Genomic DNA, 18,491 nt, shown 5'->3' on the forward strand with positions numbered 1-18,491 from the left:
CTGAAACACGGTTTGAATATAAATTCAAAATTCTGTAGGTATTGAAATACGGTTTGAATGTTAGATTCAAAATTCTGTAGGTATTGAAATACGGTTTGAATATTAGATTCAAAATTCTGTAGGTATTGACATACGGTTTGAATATTAGATTCAAAATTCTGTAGGTACTGAAACACGGTTTGAATATAAATTCAAAATTATGTAGGTATTGAAATACGGTTTGAATATAAATTCAAAATTCTGTAGGTATTGAAACACGGTTTGAATATAAATTCAAAATTCTGTAGGTATTGAAATACGGTTTGAATGTTAGATTCAAAATTCTGTAGGTATTGAAATACGGTTTGAATATTAGATTCAAAATTCTGTAGGTATTGAAATACGGTTTGAATATTAGATTCAAAATTCTGTAGGTATTGAAATACGGTTTGAATATTAGATTCAAAATTCTGTAGGTACTGAAACACGGTTTGAATATTAGATTCAAAATTCTGTAGGTACTGAAGCACGGTTTGAATATTAGATTCAAAATTCTGTAGGTACTGAAACACGGTTTGAATATTAGATTCAAAATTCTGTAGGTACTGAAACACGGTTTGAATATTATATTCAAAATTCTGTAGGTACTGAAACACGGTTTGAATATAGATTCAAAATTCTGTAGGTACTGAAACACGGTTTGAATATTAGATTCAAAATTCTGTAGGTACTGAAACACGGTTTGAATATTAGATTCAAAATTCTGTAGGTACTGAAACACGGTTTGAATATTAGATTCAAAATTATGTAGATATTGAAACACGGTTTGAATATAAATTCAAAATTCTGTAGGTATTGAAATACGGTTTGAATATTAGATTCAAAATTCTGTAGGTATTGAAATACGGTTTGAATATTAGATTCAAAATTCTGTAGGTATTGAAATACGGTTTGAATATTAGATTCAAAATTCTGTAGGTACTGAAACACGGTTTGAATATAAATTCAAAATTATGTAGGTATTGAAACACGGTTTGAATATAAATTCAAAATTCTGTAGGTAATGAAATAGGTTTGAATATTAGATTCAAAATTCTGTAGGTATTGAAATACGGTTTGAATATTAGATTCAAAATTCTGTAGGTATTGAAATACGATTTGAATATTAGATTCAAAATTCTGTAGGTACTGAAACACGGTTTGAATATAAATTCAAAATTATGTAGGTATTGAAACACGGTTTGAATATAAATTCAAAATTCTGTAGGTATTGAAATACGGTTTGAATATTAGATTCAAAATTCTGTAGGTATTGAAATACGGTTTGAATATTAGATTCAAAATTCTGTAGGTACTGAAACACGGTTTGAATATAAATTCAAAATTATGTAGGTATTGAAACACGGTTTGAATATAAATTCAAAATTCTGTAGGTATTGAAATACGGTTTGAATATTAGATTCAAAATTCTGTAGGTACTGAAATACGGTTTGAATATTAGATTCAAAATTCTGTAGGTACTGAAATATGATTTGAATATTAGATTCAAAATTCTGTAGGTACTGAAATACGGTTTGAATATTAGATTCAAAATTCTGTAGGTATTGAAATACGATTTGAATATTAGATTCAAAATCCTGTAGGTACTGAAATACGGTTTGAATATTAGATTCAAAATTCTTTAGGTACTGAAATACGATTTGAATATTAGATTCAAAATTCTGTAGGTACTGAAATACGGTTTGAATATTAGATTCAAAATTCTGTAGGTACCTACTGAAACAAGATATTGACATAGGGTTAGAATATTAAATTAGTCATTTTGTACATATCATATTTAAAGAATATTTATTTATTTATTTTATTATTTTGCTATTAATCGTATCATAAAATATAAAATATACAGAGAAACTTTAGCTCGCCCCTGAAAGTGTAGAACTCGTGCTCAGGGGCGGATTCCTGAATTGAAATTAATAATTATACAATACAATTTGCAATTATAGTATATAAATTTAAATTTACAATTTTTCAATTTTTATAAAATCCATACATAACTTTTTAAATTTAATGCTAGAACTATTCGAATTGACAAGATTAGGATATTTAAATATAAATTTGTTATATATTCTTGGGCCTAAATTACTACTATGATTAAATACTGTAACAGTGTTGCATTTTGGTTCAAACAATCTTAAAGAATTCATACCTTCATTCTACTACTTAATTAAAATCAAGTCGTAAATCCAGCTAATTCCCATCAATCACTGTTATGTCTGCCAACAGTACAGTGAGTAGGAAACTTAGCTTCACCAAAGCTTATTGAATTAATTCACACACATATTTATGTGACTCCCAATAAGTATATCTTTTAGGAGCTTTAAATTAAAATTTCATAAAACTATAAAAATTTATCTAGAAAAACACAAATTCCCAATAAATACATGACAAAAACAAAATTTTTTCGTTATTTCGTGAATTTAAATGTACGACATTTTGATCTTGAAGGGCTTGAAAGTAACATTTTGTTCTTATAAGCTTAAAAACCGTATTTCTCGAATTTATGCTTTGCGGTAGTGTCTAGCTGCAAAACAAGTGAAATTTGATCTGTACAAATGTAACTTTTCGTTCTGAAAAGGAATTTTAAAATGCTACATTTGTTCGGATCAAATTTGAAAGACAAAACTAAAATTCTTTCAATCATATATCTTAATACATTGCTCTATTAAATGGAATGAGCATATTGGGAACTAAATCAATAGCTTTTCCAAAACACGCAGTTAAATGTTTCATATAAAACAATTTTTATTTCGGAAAGAAAGCAAAAACGAGCAAAATTGTATTAAAGTTTTTTTGTTAGAAATATCTCAAAGAATAACCCCCTGAAATTAATTACATTACGGTTAACACTGTAAGTCCCTCCAGCAATGACGTCTTCTGTTAGCAATTCGTATTCGTTTTACAGCCATGAGAGAAGGCTAGTTTTTAATTTCATTAGTACCTGAACGGTGCTGTCATATTGAAAATACAGACTCTGCCCGAGTTGTAGCTCTTCCTCACGCTCTTTCTTCGTCTCGTCATTCTCGCGCCCTGTTCCTCGTCTCACCTACTTCTCCGCAGTTGACTCAGATCTGCTTCCACATTCCTTCCCGCTGGACTCCTTTCAAAAAGCTAGTATAAAGTGCACTGTCCTTAACGTTGGGTTTTATTTTAATGCTTGTGGTTAAGGAAACATCAGTCCTGATCTTGGTAACATCGTAGCGATTATGTTTATTATTCTTCTTAATATATCAACAGTTGTAAACCAGCCAGCTATCGGATCTAAGCATTTTAATACTTTGTAATTCTGTAAGGAGTGAAGACATTATTCAGAAAAAAGTGAGGTTCAGAATGTAGACTCTTCATCTTGCGTTATTTTGTGTTCTTAGCAGTGGTACCACAATAATGAGCTGGTTAATCGGTGAAGGGACTTATTTCTTACTAGCCGTACCCGTGCGCTCCGCTGCACCCGTTAGAAATAAGTATAAAGTAATTACATAATTAAAATAGAACGTTTGATCCAGGGAACATTCGTGTTTGATAGAAGGATAAATCGTTTAATATGTTACTTAATTTAAATTACATCCAAATAATTAAAATGCGATCATTTTGGTCCAGAGACACTCATTGGTACAATGACAATTCCTTTAACATGTTTCTTAATTTTTATTACATGCAACCATAGTTTAATGAGGATTGACATCATTTAGATTTAATGTGTATATTTTATTTTACTTGTTATAGGTTTCCATTGAATTATGGTAATAACTTATCTTTAACTCTTGTTTTCTACGTATTCAGTAAATGGCGCTTGGCCCACTATGGTTGTGAACCCTTCAAATAACTTAAATTATATTATATAATATTACATATTATATTATATTATATATATTATATTATATCAGAAGTTACTGTAATAACATTATAGCAATATGTCCATCTAGAGAAACTACACTTTCCAATGGTGAAATAATAATTAATTATACAAATCGGTTAATTTAGCTTCTGATATTACTTCATACAAACACAGAAACATTCTCTGTAGGCTATCTTTCATAGCTTTCAGGTTTCGATTGTTGCTGTCCAAGGTTCCTTATAGACGAAGTCATTTGTTTTTTAATTCATTACACGGCCTTAGATGGCAGTTATTTTAATTTTAAAACTCATTTATCTCATTAAATATCAGTCCTATCAAAATCTTTCAAGGAATAAAACTTATTGCAAATTATTTACAAAGAAACTTTTGTTATGTAATATTTTTCACAAAAATCAATAATAAGCGAGATATTTCGATTTATTTAATTCAGGCCCCCTTATAACCCCCCTTTTAAATAATAGATTTTGAATGCCATATAGCCTAAAATCTAAATTTCAACGAATTTAATTTCTATTCCAATTTTCATAGAAATCCGTTCAGCCATTATCGCTTGAAAAGGTAACAAACATACAGACAGACAGACAGACAGACATACAAACAAAAATTTCAAAAAAGCGATTTTCGGTTTCAGGGTGGTTAATTATATATGTTAGCACCAATTATTTTTGGAAAATCGAAAATTACCAGAAAAATTTCGGCTACAGATTTATTATTAATATAGATACGGAGTGTCCCAAATTGATGTATACACTCTTTGAAATACTATTTCACAGCAAAGAAATGAGATAGAAATACGATTTTTGCGGTTTATGATTCAGAAGACAGTGGAAAGCACGGAAACATGTTCATCTGTTTATAAACAAACATGGCGGTGCAATTATCGTTCGATGAACGTAAGAGAATACTGAAATGTTATTGGAAAGTGGAGAATGTTGTTGAGGTTCAACGACGTTGGAGGGTTGAATTTGGAACACAACCACCAACAAGGTTAACTATCACAAGAATCCGAGACAAGTTGAAGTCGACGGAACGGTGCAAGATGTGTTGAAAGGACGGTGCGGAGGAAAGAGAAGTTCCACCGATAACGAGAGTGTTGATGCAGTCATGCAGGCTTTTGCACAATCCCCAAAGAAGTCAATGAGGCAATGTTCTCGTGAGATTGGTATCAGCAATTCCAGTGTTCATCGAATTTTTCGAGCTCAAAAATGGAAGCCTTACGTTCCGATACTTGTCCACGCACTAAATGAGGACGACCCAGAGATGGATAGGACGAAGAAGAAGTGCTGCGGAGTTCCCGCTTCTATCTCAGGATTTAACCCCTTCAGACTTTTATCTATGGGGAGCTCTAAAGGACACAGTGTAAGTCACAAAACCACAAACACTGGAGGAACTGAGAGTTCAGATTGAACATGCCTGTAATGATATTCCATTAGCAACAATCCAGTTGGTATGTCGCTCTGTTGTACGTCGTTGTTGGGAGTGTACTGTGACGAAAGGGGGCCATTTTGAACATTTACGGCCTTAAGGAATACAAAACCGCAAAAATCATATTTCTGTCTCATCTAATTGCTGAGAAACACTGTTTCAGAATGTGTGTACATCAATTTGGGACACTCTGTATATCTACTCCTTATATCTCGTCATTCCTTCACATTTTCCCTTTTTGTACAGTATATGGCATCATATATGTGCATGCAATAAACAATTTAAATGTATCGAAGCATGCTGTAAATAAAATATTGTTGTTTTAGGAATTAGTAAATATAGTCTAAATATGGTAATGGTAATTGTAGTAGTAGTTCAGTATCTCCTAGTAGTAATGTTTTATTCAATGACGCTTTCAAACACAAGTTATTCAGAGTTAGAATTCAACTTGGTCCAGAAATGGTCAACAGATTTTACCTGGAGTCATCTATTACAAGGTCCTTTCTCTTCCCTTACTAAGGGTTTTATCGCCCTACAAAATTCGCGAACCTGGCATCCAACCAATAAGTTAACCAGCATTTGCGGGATCACCATAGCGACGCCTAAATATGTGACAGATTTAGTTCTGATCTCGACATGAGAGCAGACCATACCTTCAAGTCTGGTATACGACATGCATAATATATCATTACTACGTATTTAATTTGTTATTTTCATCGATGGATTTTCTATAGCTGATCAGTTTCCGCTCATAAGATGGCGATGGTATTAACAGTTCTCTTCAAAAGATTAGACCTAGGCCTAATTCGAATCCTAACGTAACACTAATTGAATCGCTTTGGCAGTTTGTATTATTGACTCTTTAAGTTTTATTGTCTGTGATTATCTAGTATTGGTTTGTGATCGCTCAAAAATTGAGGAAGGAATGAGCCAAAATATCCAATGCCTAAATTAAGAAAAAATGAAGATGGTGATATGATGATGATGATGTTATAATAATACTTACTTACAAATGGCTTTTAAGGAACCCGAAGGTTCATTGCCGCCCTCACATATGCCCGCCAGCGGTCCCTATCCTGAGCAAGATTAATCCAGTCTCTATCATCATACCCCACCTCCCTCAAATCCATGTTAATATTATCCTCCCATCTACGTCTCGGCCTCCCTAAAGGTCTTTTTCCCTCCGGTCTCCCAACTAACACTCTATATGCATTTCTGGATTCGCCCATACATGCTAAATGCCCTGCCCATCTCAAACGTCTGGATTTAATGTTCCTAATTATGTCAGGTGAAGAATACAATGCGTGCAGTTCTGCGTTGTGTAACTTTCTCCATTCTCCTGTAACTTCATTCCGCTTAGCCCCAAATATTTTCTTAAGCACCTTATTCTCAAACACCCTTAACCTATGTTCCTCTCTCAGAGTGAGAGTCCAAGTTTCACAACCATACAGAACAACCGGTAATATAACTGTTTTATAAATTCTAACTTTCAGATTTTTGGACAGCAGGATATAATAATAATAATAATAATAATAATAATAATAATAATAATAATAATAATAATAATAATAATAATAATAATAATAATTGCATGAGCATACTGTTTGGCATAAGTACTACGTTATGATGGATGGGTGGAGGGGAGAAAAATTCTCTCCGGTACCGGAACTCGAACCCGGGTTTTCAGCTCTACATGCTTCGGTACATCACAATAATATGATATGCGTAAAGAATCACTTAGTGATTTAAGACGGCGCCTTGTTCCGTCGGATCCCGGCCACTTAGTCACTCGTAATGAGTGCACCTCTGCACATAGTGTGTTGGACATTGTGTCACTGTCACACATCTGTGACACAGTGCATGAGGGTTGGCTACTAAAGGGAAACTAAGAGGTGGAGCTTAAACTGAGAAGGTTCAATCTGGAATCGGAACTGGAATCCGGTGTGGCTAAGTGGATAAAGCGTCAGCACGTAGAGCTGAAAATCCGGGTTCGAGTCCCGGTGCCGGAGAGAATTTTTCTCCGCTCCACCCATCCTTCATCATATGATAACGCAAAACTCCTGCACGGAAATAGCATACATACTTCAGTACATCACAATAATAAGTACTACTGTTAGTCGATTTTATATTAAAAATTGAAGAAAAAATTTAATGATTTTTTGTTAAGTTTATTTACACACGTTTTAAATTTTTAAGTCATATCCCAGGCGTAGAATCTTCGGGTATATCAGTAAGTCATTGACTGTTGGGTTTGTGTTTGTATTGTTTGTTATATATGACTTGAGTTCATGTAATTGATTTATATGTCTTAATAATAATAATAATAATAATAATAATAATAATAATAATAATAATAATAATAATAATAAAGGTGCGCCCGATAAGGCATTTGAGATCTTGTTAGATCATTTCTTAGCGTATTCGTTTAGCGACTTATCGTTATCCTTGCACTTCGTTAGATGTTATCGTTCACATTTTAAGTCGCACAGCTCACACACACAACTTTCACACGGTTCGTGGTAACTTTTTGTCTTGCACAATTTATGGTGAAAACCATGTATCGCGAAGCGGGTTATTGCATGTCTTTGAGTCTGATTTTCTTTAGTCCAGTTCCTGTCCACCATAGCACCTGTGGCGTAGAAGTCGGGGTCTATAGTACGGCGTTTGTCTTCTCTTCTCTCTAGGAGGTCTTTGTAGGGTTGTGTCGATTGCAGTAGTATTTGGAGTCTGATGTTAATGATATTGATGATTAAAGCGGTGATGAATGATGGTACGTAAATTTCCAATCCACCATTTGCCTTTACGACTGAGGAAAACAATGATAAATCCCAGTCAGATTGACCGGCCACGGGGTTTGAACCCGGGACCTCCGGAGTAGGTCTCAAATGGTATCGTCTGAGCCATGCCGCTAGCTTGAGATTTTTTTTCTGCAAATAAACTGACGTCACTTTGTTAAGAGTTTTTGTTCGGAAACGTAATCTTCCTAAGTTTTTAAATGTAATCTTTCTCCTCCTATGACATTAAATCATGAAGTGACAAGCTTCCAGTATTCTGTTTATGAAAAAAAAATACTCAAATAGTTATAATAACAGCTTAGCCTGGGAAATCCAGCCTCATGAATGAAACATCTTTCTACGGAAGCACCCTTCCGGCTATATTTATCTGTCATGTCAGAGAGGGAAGAAAGACAGCAATAAAATACATTGAAACAGCACGTGCTTGTTCTGTAATACATCTAGGATTAGTAGCTCGTATAAACGTATTAAGTGAGAGATAGCATTAAAAATCTCGCGAATTGTGACATGCGCCAGTAAGATAAGATAGGAACACAAAATGTAGCTCTATATTTTATTTATTTTATTTTATTAGCTTCCTCAAATTAGAGGCTGCCATTAGACAAAGCATACAAAGCAATACAAGAACAAAATATAAGATGAGAGCTAAAAGAGTAACGGTCTTACCAATAAAAACTCTATATACAGACGTTTAACTGTCTTATACTTATACAATGAGTAGCTCCTTTATAAGTCGTGTGTAAATTCCTTACTAATAATCACTACATACGTCGTGTATAACAGTATAACTGTTACACAGCTACGTCATAGTTTCGTCATTACTTCGTTACGAAAGGTAATAGAATATCTGAGGTTCTCTACTGCATCCGGTAGAGCGCTCTAGTGTGGCGTGTTAAATATCGATAGTACAGCTGGCTCTAATCGATTACCACACTATAATTTTGTCAAAGAGTACAAGCTACAGCAATATTATTCTAATAATTCTATGATCTTTGGTTTGTTCTTCTGTGGTTACAAGGTAAACATCATCATAAAATGACAGTCGATACGAACAGCTGTTAGAGGGACTGCCATTTTTTCTCTATATACAACGCTTAAACAAGGGGTTTCGTGTATATAACTACTGCAAAGCAATTCTCATTGTATAGTTACAGCCTGTTTATACGTCCATAGCTTATTCACGGTTTATTAGTAATGTTTTCTGTCTCAACTCTGCATAAGTCTCGTATAAAAACTATACACGGTTTATTAGTAAGACTGTAAGGAAAAAGGCAACAAATACACAAACAAACAAAGGCAGTTTACAGAAGAAGAAAAAATTCAAGTAAAGAATCAATGAAAGCTAAGAAGGAAAAAGAAAAATGATAATGGTGCGTCAATTTTTTTCCATACACTGAATTAGAGTCCATATACGTGGTTCCGTAAAAGTTATGCTAAATTCGTTTTGACTGTTAATCCTTAAATTGGCAAAGCTTCATTTCTCACACTAGTTTATTAAACTGTGTCGGACCGTAAAGAAAACAACTATCGCAATGTCCATAGTTTATATGTTGTGCAATATTATAGTATTGTGAAATTTTAATTTTCCTACCAATTTTTTTCTCTTGTCTATTAATAGTTGTTTATGGTACTTGTGAGGTTAAGTGCATCTTTATTGCGCGAGTGGAAAGATTTACGCACGAGGCGTGAGCCGAGTGCTTAAATTACACGAGCGCAATAAAGATCACGCTCACAAGTACCATACGTAATTTTATCCATGACCATAACGAAAAATTATGTTTTATAAAAGAAAATATGTTGAAAATAAGTCCTCATATAATCACATATCATGGCATGGATTTTAGAATCGATATGTGTACTAGGTAGGTCATGATGTAGGAGGCCATGATTAGTGAAGAATGGTATCTAAGGCGTTGGATAAATGACAGATTACAATTAATTATACAATTTTAATATATATTTTTTTCATTTTAAACGTGTATTTTCGTCTTTTTGAAGTTTCAGGGATTATTTAGAAGTGTTCACGGGACTAATGTGATTAAAATAATTTCACATTTTACTTCTGTAAACTTAAGAGGAATATTAAAACATAATTAATCATCGTGTCTGTTTAGCTCAGTTGACTAACGCGTGTTGTTATAAAATCCTATAATCCTAAATCCTATAAACGCAACTTAGTAGGTTCAAGTCTCTTCGCCTCTCAAAAGGTAAATTATTACAAATAAAAAAAAATACATATTAGATATGAATGCAATGCACAAGTTACGACGTAGTAGATAGAGAAAAGAGAAGGAGATTGAGTGTATGTATATTTAAGAAATGGTAATAAAGAAGTAGAGGTAGTGACATCTAGTAACTAATATATTAACTTCTTGAGTAATAGTTCAATGGAAAAGTATACGTGTGTGCCCGGGTACTAGGAAAATACTAATGAACTGTGAGATAAAGTTCAAACTATGAGGTAAAGTCTTTATCTCACTAGTGGAATAAAAGCCTACTTTATAAACGCAAAAGTATTTAGTAAAGGCATATTTTTCGTTATGGTCATGGATTAGTACATTATGCAACGAGCCTATAATGAAGGTAATTAAGAAGTGAGTTTGGATATTTATGAAACGAGCGCAAGCGAGTTTCACAATTTTCATACGAGCTTCTTAATTACCATTATAGGCGAGTTTCATACGACTTTTTATGCTCGACCATATTTCTAACTTGATATTATTAATTTTATTGTATTTAACATTGAGCAATGTTCCGTATGTTGTGAGATGTGCGCAGACGCGAAAGTATTGATTTTTTTTTCCGAGGAACAGATGTCCACATTGACCATGCTAGGCCATAAGAACCTACAGAGATAACATTGAAATTAAATTAGACATTGAAAAACGAGATGACAAATTGAATTTATTTGAATACTATTTACAATTAACGCTAATTATTATAGTAACAGAACATAACCTTCTGCGACAGTATTGGATTTCCAGCCTCCGTGACTTTTCGCTAATTCTTTTTCGATTGCATATCCGAGAATAATCGATACTTGCGGTTTTATAACGGTAGAAAGCTGACTTGTCATTGGCTGAACAGTTGTAACCTGAGTCGTCATTGGCTGAAAGACCTGACCTTTAATGAGTAGGTGTACTTTAATGACATGCATTAAAGGTCTGCTACCAGGTGTATAATTACTACATTTCGGCATGGTCGAGCTTAAAAAATATTATAGCATATATCCTATTAACCTGTTGTATCCTATAGGATACATTGCCAATTTAAGGGTTAAAAATGTCTTATCTGCTAACTACGAGTAAAACATTTGTTTATAAAAATGACTTAGGTATACTTTGTTTGTTTGTATGCATATGAAGTCTGACTAGTGTAAGATGTAGCTAGTCGGTGATGTATGCAATGGAGGGTGAAAGGAACTGGCCTCCCTACCCCCATTATTTCCTGGCCTAGTTGCCTCGTAAGTGGTACCTTCTTGGTATCACTTGTGAGGTTCAGACCTGTTTTCGAACAGGTGACTAAACAACAAACAACAACAACAGTGTTGAAAGTGTTCTATACTCTTTACAAGTTTGAGAATTATTCTTACTGCTTTAATAGGAATTTTATACACCGGGTCCCGCTTAGAGGGATCGAGAAATAAGTGATAATTTCAAGTGTAAATAATGGTTTATTAACATAACTTTTGGTGGAAAAGAACTGGCCAACCTACCCCATTATATCCTCGCCTAATTGCCTCATCAATGGTGCCTTATTGGTGTCACGTACGGGGACCAGATCTGTCTACGAACAGTTGGACTAAACAAACAACAACATAACTTTTTACATAACTTGATGTAAAAACTCTCCGAATTTCGGAGAATGCTGAATCAGGTAGACGCGATACGCCAAGTAGGCAATGCTCCATTAAAAATAATACAAGTAACAAAAATCCGAACGCACCGAACGAATTCGTTCCGGTAAGTGAACACCTACATTAAATTGAAGGGTTCAGAGCCATAGTGGGCCAAGCGCCATATATTAAAAACGGAGAGAACAAGGGTTAAAATTAAGTGAATACCATAATTTAATGAAACATATAGCAAGTAATATAAAGCATGCACATTAAAACTATATAATGTCAATCTTCATTAAAATGGTATTCAGAGCCAAAGTGGGCCAAGCGCCATATATTAAAAACGGAGAGAACAAGGGTTAAAATTAAGTGAATGCCATAATTTAATGAAACATATAGCAAGTAATATAAAGCATGCACATTGAAACTATATAATGTCAATCTTCATTAAAATGGTATTCAGAGCCAAAGTGGGCCAAGCGCCATATATTAAAAACGGAGAGAACAAGGGTTAAAGTTTAGTGATTACCATAATTTAATGAAACATATAGCAAGTATTATAAAGTATGCACATTAAAACTAAATGAAATGTCGATCTTCATTAAACTATGGTATTCAGAGCCATAGGTTAAAATTAAGTGAATACCGTAATTCAATTAAACTTATAGCAATTAATATAAAGTATGCACATTAAAATTAAATGATATGTCAATCTTCATTAAATTATGGTATTCAGAGCCAAAGTGGACCAAGCGCCATATATTAAAAACGGAGAAAACAAGGGTTAAAATTAAGCGAATATCATAATTTAATGAAACATATATGGCAAGTAATATGAAGTATGCACATTAAAATTAAAATATATGTTAATCTTCATTAAACTATGGTATTCAGAGCCAAAGTGGGCCAAGCGCCATATATTAAAAACGCAGAAAACAAGGGTTAAAACTAAATGAATACCATAACTTAATGAAACATATAGCAAGTAATATAAAGTATGCACATTGAAACTAAATGATATGTCAATCTTCATTAAATACAGAGTGATTTATATAGAACTGACACATTTCTTTCTTTAATTATTCCGTTGGAAATTCATTCAATGACCCAATTTTAGCACCAAATTAAGCAGAATGTTCTGGAGTTTCGATTCCTTGTCACTAGATGCGCAGATGTTTATGTTTTATTCCTAATGTTGGCAGCACTGACCCAATTTTAGCACCAAATTAAGCAGAATGTTCTGGAGTTTCGATTCCTTGTCACTAGATGCGCAGATGTTTATGTTTTATTCCTATTGTTGGCAGCACTAGATGCGCAGATGTTTATGTTTTATTCCTATTGTTGGCAGCTGTTTTCGACATTTTGTGTCAACGTGAAAATGCAGTACACATTAAATCAATGACTCTTTATGTGAAATCACAGAACTCACGCCATTGGGCCATCGAAAATCCGCATGTCATCCATGAAGCACCTATGCACCCGGTTGAAATCGGAGTTTGGTGCGCAATATCCGCACAGAGAATAATGGGGCCAATTTTTTTAACCAGACTGTGAACACTGCAGAGTACCGACTGATTTTCATGGAGTTTGTTGAGCAACTGGACAATGTAGAGCTGAGTCAAGGATATTTTCAGCAAGATGGCGCTACATGTAACACATCAAATGAATCCATGGAACTAATTGCAAGTTTCTTTGACGACCGAATAATTTCCAGGAACCTGTGGCCACCGAGATCTCCAGATTTGACAACGCCGGACTTCTTTCTATGGGGTTACTTAAAAGACAGGGTTCACGCCACACGTCCCCAGACATTGGACGATCTGAAGCACAACATCACAAAGGAGATTCAAGCTATTGACAATAGAGTGCTCCAACGAGTGGCCAGTAACATGGAACGATGTGTTGAGTTGTGCCTTATGCAGGATGGAGGACATTTTCAACATTTGCTATAGAGGTAAATAATCTCCCAAAATTCCTCTACATTTTAGGTATAATAAGTTGTCGCTGACACAATTCGTTTTGAAACAATTAATGAAAGAAATGTGTCAGTTTTATATAAATCACTCTGTACTACCATTCACATAACTTTAACCCTTGCTTTCTCTGTTTTCCATAAATGGCGCTTGGCTCACTGTAGCTCCGAACCCTTGAATTATTCTGTTTTCCTTGTATCTCCTTTTCCGTTTCCTCTACTATCTTCCGCGTAGGCTCTCACACACGTTGTACTTATTTGTTTATGGTACCGCAGTCATCTTCAATGCTAAGAATCTTGATACTCGAGAGGGAGCTGAGACTCAAAGGAGAGCTAGGGGGAATAAGCGGCTTATTCAGCTCCTCGTTACGCCGCGCCTTCTTCATTCGTTGCAGTTGTGTTCGGACGTTGATTAAAGTTGCGGTTTACCAATGGGTCTTCTCTTTGGGAAAAATGAAACCTTAACCAAGTGACACATTTTGAATACAGGGCGGAAGGGTATCTAAAGAGTGATCCTATGTGATGAATGGAAGAAAATGTTATAATTTTGTTCTTTGTGAAACGGATTTTGAGAAATATCAAGTTATTTGTTTCAGTTTTGAGTTCATGACTATACCATAACCATACAGTTCTAATGAAGGTCTCCAATTTTTAAGCACAACAAACTAAAAAACACACACCAGTCTTGAAACGAGGTTATATTATTTATTTATTTATTATTTACTTAATTACTTATTTATTTATTTATTTACTTATTTATTTATTTATTATTACTTACTTACTTACTGGGTTTTAAGGAACCCGGAGGTTCATTGCCGCCCTCACATAAGCCCGCCATTGGTCCCTATCCTGAGCAAAATTAATCCATTCTCTATCATCATATCCCACCTCCCTCAAATCCATTTTAATATTATCTTCCCATCTACGTCTCGGCCTCCCTAAAGGTCTTTTTCCCTCCGGCCTCCCAACTAACACTCTATATGCATTTCTGGATTCGCCCATACGTGCTACATGCCCTGCCCATCTCAAACGTCTGGATTTAATGTTCCTAATTGTGTCAGTTGAAGAATACAATGCGTGCAGTTCTGTGTTGTGTAACTTTCTTCATTCTCCTGTAACTTCATCCTTCTTAGCCCCAAATATTTTCCTAAGAATCTTATTTTCAAACACCCGTAGTCTCTGTTCCTCTCTCAAAGTGAGAGTCCAAGTTTCACAACCATACAGAACAACCGGTAATATAACTGTTTTATAAATTCTAACTTTCAGATTTTTCGACAGCAGACTGGATGATAAAAGCTTCTCAACCGAATAATAACAGGCATTTCCCATATTTATTCTGTGTTCAATTTCCTCCCGAGTATCATTTATATTTGTTACTGTTGCTCCCAGATATTTGAACTTCTCCACCTCTTCAAAAGATAAATTTCCAATTTTTATATTTCCATTTCGTACAATATTCTCGTCACGAGACATAATCATATACTTTGTCTTTTGGGGATTTACTTCCAAACCTATCTCTTTACTTGCTTCCAGTAAAATTCCCGTGTTTTCCCTAATCGTTTGTGGATTTTCTCCTAACATATTCACGTCATTCGCATAGACAAGCAGCTGATGTAACCCGTTCAATTCCAAACCCTCTCTGTTATCCTGGACTTTCCTAATGGCATACTCTAGAGCAAAGTTAAAAAGTAAAGGTGATAGTGCATCTCCTTGCTTTAGCCCACAGTGAATTGGAAACGCATCTGACAGAAACTGACCTATACGAACTCTGCTGTACGTTTCACTGAGACACATTTCAATTAATCGAACTAGTAATCTTGCACAGGATAGGGACCGATGGCGGGCTTATGTGAGGGCGGCAATGAACCTTCGGGTTCCTTAAAAGCCATTTGTAAGTAAGTAAGTAAGTAAGTAAGTAAGTAAGTAAGTAAGTAAGTAAGTAAGTAAGTAAGTAAGTAAGTAAGTTTCTTGGGAATACCAAATTCAATAAGAATGTCATATAAAACTTCTCTCTTAACCGAGTCATATGCGTTTTTGAAATCTATGAATAACTGATGCACTGTACCATTATACTCCCATTTTTTCTCCATTATCTGTCGAATACAAAATATCTGGTCAATAGTTGATCTATTACAACTAAAACCACATTTACTTATTTATTTATTTATTATTTACTTATTTGTTTATTTATTTATTTATTATTTACTTATTTACTTACTTATTTACTTATTTATTTATTTATTTATTATTTACTTATTTACTTACTTATTTATTTATTTATTTATTTATTTATTTATTTATTTATTTATTTATTTATTCTGGTGTAGTTAAGGCCATCAGGCCTTCTCTTCCACAACACCAGGAATACAAATACAATAATAGAAATAAACAGAAAAAAACTACACTATATACAAAATAAAGCTACACAAGAAATAAAGAGAGAGAGAGGTTATACTTAATATCGTAAGAATTTAACGCAATGCACTTAGAAATATCCGTCGCGTCCCAGTGTTCATAGATGAAGTCGGATATCTTATTTTTTAGGATCGTAAAAAGCGGCTTTTGTATACATTGTAGAGCAGTGATGTCAACTGATGCCCATAGGAGCAAGCACGCTCTTTAGAGCCCAGGAGAGCCTGAGGGATTTACAGCGGAAAGGAAAGAGACAGACGAAAGAGGTGGTATATGCCGCTTGGTCGAGCTATATACAGGGATGGCCAGCACTGATTCAATGGGTAAAGGAAAGAGAACTTATTAAAACTGTATCCATGTTAAATTTTAGATTTGTCTGAGAAGTATAACTGCATTATAAGAATGTAAGTTTTTATTTTAATGTTCATTTTTCACAAGTTTGCTTTTTTATTCAAAAGGAACATTTTCTCAACTTTTTACAGAAAAGTGAAATTTTCAGATATGTTTGTTTAGTAGCCTTATAGGTACTAAAACAATGTTTTCGTAAATCTAATATATCGTAAATACGTATTACTGAAGATAGTGTATTAAAATGTTTGAAAATATTCGCATGGAAAATGTTTGTAAGGAAATGAATTAACAAAGCAAATGCTGTTACATCACAAACAAAAGATATGTGCCTATATGTTGGTAAAACGTCAGCTCTATAGCTTCAGCGGATTTCGAGATAATTTAATATTCTTATAACAGAAAGTTGCGCACCAATATCACCTAAAAGCATAATGCGATAAGAGTTTTATTATGTGATATTAGTTACAGTTAAAACATATACCTAGACAACTTTTCTTTGTACTATAATATTGTTTTGATTAATTTTATAAGGCTGAAGATACCATTAATATCAATTTCAACTTACCATGTCACATTCAGTGTCTTTCTTTGGAATAACACTTTCTTTATGAATGATGTGTTTAATTCACTTAGTACAGTATAGTTGTAGTTATTATGGAATTTGTGTGAATATTCCTTCTTTACTCTTTATTATGTTATTAACGTTTAAAACACAACTGCAATATTAGGCTAAGAAATAGGTGTTAGTACTTTTGTTTTACAGACAATATAGAAAATAACAAACAGAAAGAAGCCATATAAAAATAACGACATAAAATTTCACATTCCGTTTGAAGTTTGTTTCTAATTCCTACCCACTTCACTTACGAGATTCGGGTTCCGAATTTTGCAGGACTGTGACCCATTTTCAATGTGTACATCATTTCGGCATAAAGTGTATATGTGAAGAGTTATGTTGTGTACTAGGGCGACATATGATTATGTCTGGTGATCAGAATATTGTACGAAATAAAAATATAAAAACTGCAAATTTTTTCTTCGAAGAGTTAAAAAAATTCAAATATCTTGGAGCAACAGTAACAAATACAAATGACACTCGGAAGGAAATTAAACGCACAATAAATATGGGAAATGCGTGTTATTATTCGATTAGAACGGGATGACATCGCTGCCGTACACCAACAATTCTAAGCCGATAAATATATCCTTCGCTACTTAAGAGCAATTTCCCACCATCTGAAACTGCATTCTGAATTCTGAATCAAAACACATGAAGATGAAGATTAAATTATTTTTATGGTTCTCAGCTGTAACAGTTCTGAATAAATGTAATAAAGTCACTTAAAGAGAGTTAGTACTTCACATTCATTGATAATTTATTTGTAGTAAGTCTGGCTATTTTCCACATAGGCCCTAACTTTTTACAAAGTGACATTTTAGGTATTAAACTACATTGAATTAAGCGTTGGACCTTTAGGGCCGTATTCATAGACATTTTTAGCGCGGGCTTTCGGTGGATTATCAGCGTTTTTCGTATTTATAAACCAGTGTTAGCGATAGGATATGATTTGAATTCTGTACTAGTAACCAGTGGATAGTCGGGGGTAGCTTAGTACGCTCGTAGCGCGTGCTGCGAAATGTCTATGAATACCACCCTTAAAGTCTGGACCCCAGTCCAACTTGGACATTTAAATTTTGTATATTATGTAACTGGACATTTTCTCCTCTTGGAGCTTTCATATAAGTGGACGTTACTATTATAGATGAACAAAACTAACTGCCGCTCTCGCTCGCTGTGTTCGTTGC

At 34.0% G+C, this 18,491-nt stretch overlaps 1 protein-coding gene across 2 annotated transcripts in view; it reads right to left on the bottom strand.

Moving 5' to 3' along the window:
* Positions 1-18,491, bottom strand: part of Lcch3 (Ligand-gated chloride channel homolog 3) — a 145,326-nt gene that overhangs the window by 71,237 nt on the left and 55,598 nt on the right. The gene's annotated exons all lie outside the window — the stretch shown is intronic.

This window comes from Periplaneta americana, chromosome 4 (genome assembly GCF_040183065.1).
Source record: "Periplaneta americana isolate PAMFEO1 chromosome 4, P.americana_PAMFEO1_priV1, whole genome shotgun sequence".
Taxonomy (NCBI): domain Eukaryota; kingdom Metazoa; phylum Arthropoda; class Insecta; order Blattodea; family Blattidae; genus Periplaneta; species Periplaneta americana.